Here is a 6,157-nt window from a genome sequence, read left to right as displayed (position 1 = left end):
ACATCTCTGTTTTCTAAGTGTGATCAAATGTCTCTGCTAAATCTCAGAGGGAGTCAGCTGGGAACAGGATTTAACAGCCCTTTTTTTGTTCCTGATTATTTTTTTTTTAAAGAATTATTTTTCTTAAGTGGATTGTGTTGAGCTCTTTAAATGTTAAAGTTCAAAGCTGGTACAGAACAGAAAAAGACATTCTGATAAGTTCCTCTCTTTAGAATGAAACTAGTCAGAATTAATGACTGAGTTTTTCCTGATGTTTCAGCTGTTCATCAGTGCTGAGGAAAGGAAGACATAGTCTGTCAAGCTATTGCTGAACCAGAAAGTGTTCTTTGGTGAAAGTTCCTTCACTTGTCGATTGTCTCCAGTACTGCAGTGAGTGAAGTAGTTTCTATCTTAATGTACTGTTAATAAAATTTTTTTTGAGATGAAAAAAGCTAAATGAATATTAGGTCATTGAATGTTGCAAAAGTAAGATTTGCAAAATGAAAGCACACAGTTGGAAGGCAGGTGGATCTCCAAAGGCAGATGGAGTGCAGGGTGTGTTGGAAGCATCTGATAAAATGCAAAACTATTCAGTGGCATCTGTATTAACAAACTATAAATATTTTTGAGAACATTTTGCTGAAAGGCAGACAAAAAGAAATTCAACACAGTTAAGTTGTGCTAGTGGTGTCCAGCTCATTGTATTTATAAGAATATTTATTTGATTATGGTTTATATTTCCTGTATTTACAACTTAATAGTAGCACCACAGATTTTCTCTGCAATGTGGTGTTCTTGCTACTTCTAAGGATGGCTACCGAATAGGTTTCGAGTGCAGGCTTTCTGTCTGCCAAGACATCAACATGAAGAAGGTTTCCTGTTGAGGGGGAAAATCTGGTGCGGGTGCGCAGCTGTGTTCCCTGCCAGGTACCCTGCTTGGTGTAGAAGCCAGGATGCTACTGGCTCTGCAGTAAAGGGCCTGGGGGCGGCATCCTGGGTGGCACAAACAGGGGCATGGCCAGGAGATCAAGAGGCAGATTAGGCCCTTCTGCTCAGCACTCGTTAGATCACATCCAGATACCGTGTCCAGTTTTGGGCTCCTAGTACGGGAAAGTCATTGAGAAACTGCAGGAAGGTCAGGGAGGCCCCCAGGGTGGTTGGAGCTGGAGCACTTGCCCTGGGAGGAGAGGCCACAGGAGTGGGGTTTGGCCAGTCTGGGGCGGGGAAGGCTTTGGGGACCCTACACCATCCAACCCTTTCCTATGAGGTTACTGAGAATACAGAGCCAGGCTTTTCTCAGAGTTGCAAAGGAGCAAGGTGAGAGGTGACAAGAAACTGAAACAAGAAAGATTTGGACTGAATGGAGGGAAAACCTATTCCCCATGAGGACACTCAAGCAGCAGTACAGTTTGCCCAGAGATGTTGTGCCATCTCTATTCTCGGAGGTTTTCAAGGCCACCACTTGGTTCAAGCCCTGAGCAATCTGGTCTGACCCCAGAGATGAACAGGGCGGCAGGCTGGACAGAGACCTCCTGAGGTCACCTCTGGTCCAAGTTATCCCATCACTCTGTGATTCTGCACTCACAGTGCAGACAAGAAAGACTGGGATATGGGTAATACTGTATTTCAAACCTTTGTGAGCATTTTTATTCTTTGCATCTTGCTTTGCAGCAGGTAGAAAAACCATGCAGCATGATAGCTGAAAAAGCTTTCATCAGCGTGTGATTTTCACCGTTCCTGGTGTAATGGAAACATTTCTTCTTCTCCTTGCAGCAGCAAAATAATAGTAAAGAAAAATACTTGAGTCAACTGAGACATGCTGTTTCCACGTCCTCCTTCCAGGTAAAATATTTATTAGCTGTTAAAGTGATTGAAGGTCACCCATTCACTGCCTTTTAGAAACCAGTATATAGAGAGAAGAAAAATGAAAATAAAGTACTCCCATTTTAAAAGTCTGGAGGCAGGGAACTGTAAATAATACACAAAGGGTGGGAGAAGGCAGGAGGAAATGTCCATGTTGGTGCGTTACTCTGCTGTGGTATGTTACAGTAAAGAAAGATGAGTGTATAAATAAATGATAGCAAGGGAAAAATAAATGGGCAGTGGATTGGTAAGATGAGGTAAGTTAATTGGTGGTGTTGCAGATTGCCTGAGAGACTTGTCTGCCCTGGCATTAGTAAAATACTCAATCAACCCTTTTTCTCATGCTGTCTGCCCTTGTCAAACAGAGCAAGAGACATTTCTGAGGCATTTACCCTTTGTGCAGGTCACACGGTGTATACAAAGCAGCCTTCCTTAGGGTCAAATCAGACACAAACAAGGCAGGAAGAAAGGGCACTGAGCTCAGAATTGATGGTTGTGCTACAATTTAAGATTTAGATTCTTTAAAAATAAAGCAGAGGCAAGCAAGCTGCATGATCTTTAATGAAAAATGTTCCATATTATGAATGAGAAAGGAGGGAAATGAAACAAGATTGCTCAGCACAGATTGTATTGTGGCAGGTCACTTTCTAGAGGAAGTTCAGAGTACAAGAAAACCCTCGGAATACTTGCATGTGATGCTGGTGTTTATTGCAGCTTCAAAACTGAACTAAGAAACATTTGCTTGACAATGGTAGCTTGAACTGGCAGGTGCCGTTGGCGCAGGTGGGTGGACCGATGTGACATATTTGTAGTAACATATTTGCAGAACAAAAAGCCAATGCATATTAACTACTCACAGAGGTAATGTGAATAAGTGGGAATTGTAGCAGAATCCATGTTACTCGAGGATCAAAATGCACAAATTAGGGATTCTATCAGCTTTATTCCTTTGGAAAAAAAAGTTTTGCATGAGGCACTGCAGGATCTTCAGTATTCAGGCCTCACCATTATTAAGTTCTTGCTTTCAAAGAGTCACTGAAAACCAGTAGCCAGCGTTTGGACAATCACTGATGACCAAGAGGGAAAGATATTGCTAAAAATAGCAGTTCGTAAGTCCTGAATGAGCTAGGACTAGCAGAGATGGGAGCAGGTGGTAACATAGTGGATGTTGTTTAGGAAGGGTCAGAGACTTATTTCCCCCTCCAATGTATCCTAAAAATGTTGGTGCATGTGACCCTCATACAGCCGTAATAAACTCATGGCTGCAATGCACTTGTTAGGCAGTGTGCAGAATGGCAACAGATTTTGAGCAAGCAAGGGCATAAAATATTGCACCAGCTTTGATAGAAACAGTATGAGGCCAAGTTCTCTAGCGCAGATTGCTTATAAGAAGTCAAAGATGACAGAGAGTATAGGAAAAAAATTATATCGACTCTTAATTGGCAATATAGTCTAATAGGTTTGGTAGTTGTATGGGTCGTGAAGCATTCCAGTGTAGATACAAGCCAAACGATCATACAACCGCAACTGGTGAATGACAGTAGTAAAGTGGTATCAGTAACTAGTAATTCAGAACTGGTAGTCATTCAAAGGTTCTGAAAGTAATCAGATCAAAAAAGTAAAAACTCAGGTCAAAACTAGCCAAGAACTTCAGGAGTAGCTGCAAGATAATATCATCTGCTTTATAAAATGAAGTTTCAGGCAGTGATCAAAGGACATTGTCAATTTAAAAGAGGAAAGGTAGCTTAAAGTAGCATGCCCCCAAATTACAGAAAAGGCCATACAGATGAAAAAGTTAGCATGTGAAATTCATATTCTTAAACATTTCAAAAGGCAAAACCCCAAACTCACTTAGACTGAAGAAAAAGTATTTACAAAATCTATAGCCTCAGGGCTTGTGCTTGAAAATACACAATGTTTTCAGAATATTCATACTTTGAGTAAGATTTTGTGTCTCCTTAGTTTGTGAAATGTCTTCGAGGCATATTAAGACTTTTGACTGAAATAGCAAAACTGGATAATTAGAGGTATCATTTGTAAAGACATGCTTAATTTGGACTTCTGGAGTGAGGTAGCATGCACTTAATGGCTGGTATTAATTCTGAATTTGATATTTAAGACAGTATATCAACAGGTGTAGAAATGCAGGGAGACAATGTAATTATTTAGTCAGGTAATTAGACAGCTTATTAAAATATTTTCATTTGGTGGGAACTTTATTTTAGACATTTCCTTTACCCCTTTAATACAGTAAGAGAAGATAATGAATTCCATTTATCTAAAACTTATTGTTCAGCCACAACAAAAACAAAAGTAATAATTGTTTCTTCTTGCATGTGCTGCCAAAAAAAATCAGAACTGAATAGCCAGAACCTGTTTATTTGCCCAAAGTAGCAACTTTCTGGCAGTGTTTACAGCCATTCAGGTACCCTGACATCAGTGTGACTTTACTATTGCTAGTTTCCGTTCTGGTGTAGATTCTTGCAGGTGAAGCCAGCTGTCTGCTCCTACTTTCTTGTCCTCTAAGTTATTCTTTCAGAGTGCACTGAACTTTTTTTTGGCTTGAATTCACTAGTGATTTAATCTCTCATAATAGAGTATTATTCTTGTCCCGCTTATTTCAAGGGATGAGAGTAACACACGTGGTTTCCTTCTACTTGTGGGATGTTGTGCATTATGACCTGTTCTGTGTGGCTAACGGATATTCAAAACTCAGGCTATAAAACATAAGTTAATGGATACCCTTCCATTCCCAGGAATCCAGGGCCGGGAGATAAAGACAAAAGAGTGGTAACTCATCATAAGCAACTAGTAAAGCAATAAAACGTTGCTCCCCTTGAATGCTAAGTCAAATGAGTCTTCTAATTAAGAGTATGTCTAGAAAGAAAAACACGAAAAGGAACTCCATTCTCTATATAACTGCTCTAAGACATACCACTGCTAGCCTGGGAGGATTCTTCGCTTACCCGTGGAGCATTTTTGTCCCCTTTTGAAGGAGATTAAAGTATGTGTGTGTCTGGCAAAGTGTCGCTGACCTTCTTCTATTCTCTAGTCGCCACGTGCAATAAAGGTTCTTGATCCTTTCTTCTTGAGGGAGAAAGTCCATAACACATTTCCCACTAGTGTCACGGCTAAGGGCCAAGGCTAGTTTGTGCTAGTGCAGTTATTCCTTGCAAATGTGCGAATGAAAAGCAAAGTCTGGGAGAAAAAATTCCAAAGGTGAATGAGAGAAGTGTGTGTTATTGCCCTAAACTGCTTGTGCTACAAGAATGATAATAAGGAGGAAGCAGGAACTTGGAAAGCATCAGGACTGTGAGAGTTTAAGCGGTAGACAGAATAAGAATAGCTGAAAAAGTCCCCCACAAGAAATAGAATTGTAGCGGTGATGCAGGACTAGGAATTTCTCTACTCCCACTCTTTGACAGGATGATTCAGGCCCACTTTATTTTCCAGTGTGTCAAATTACTACATCTGAAATGTGTGTGGTTGGCAGCAAAGAGAAGGCGCGCAGCTAAAGCATTAGAGTTTGTTGGTGTTCTAACAAGGAAGTTCCCTCAAGATATTTTGGGCAAGTCACTTAGTGATACATCCAGCCAGTTCTGGAGTGTGCCAGAACTTCTCGGGACTTGGATTTCCAAGCAAGTTTGTGTTTGGTGCTGCTGGTAATTTTTCAGAATTTAACCAAAAGCCATAATTTCATTTTTCCTAATTATCTTTCCTGTGCTATGCAGGGACTTGTTCAATTAAGCAGTTGTTTCATTACAAATGAATTATTGCAAATCTGCTTTAAAGACTTAACATTTCTGTGTTAGATTTGCAAAGAATGACTTTTTGAAACGCTTTAGTCAAACAGAAGCTATTCCTGCAGTTACCTTTCTCTGCAAAAAGGGCAGAAAAGAGGACAGAATACAGGCTAGGTGTCAAGCCGCATCTGTTTTTCCTTTTTTACTATTTTGTTTACCTTTTGCATTATAACAAGTGCACTGAGAGAAAAAAGAGATAATTTTTAGTTAGTTTTTTACCTTCTTGTTTCCTCAAAACAGTTGAGAAGGTTTTGCACATACTTTCAGAAGGATCCAAGTAGGTTCAGGGCAAAGAGGAGTGCAGAATGCTTCAGCTCTGGTGCCTAGCAGAGGTCATTTGAAGAGAAACAGGGACATGATTAAACCATTTTTACAATGTTTTAATTTGTGAATCAGCAAACATGTTTGTAATGTCCTATCCTCTGCAGTAAGGAAACAAGTGCGATTAACACCTATCGAATGTGGTTTCCCAAAGGGGAAATTCTGTACACAATGTTTTGAAATAGTTTTGG

Source organism: Chroicocephalus ridibundus, chromosome 8 (assembly GCF_963924245.1).
Source record: "Chroicocephalus ridibundus chromosome 8, bChrRid1.1, whole genome shotgun sequence".
NCBI classification, from domain to species: Eukaryota; Metazoa; Chordata; class Aves; order Charadriiformes; family Laridae; genus Chroicocephalus; species Chroicocephalus ridibundus.
Note: the sequence above shows the minus strand (reverse complement) of the source record.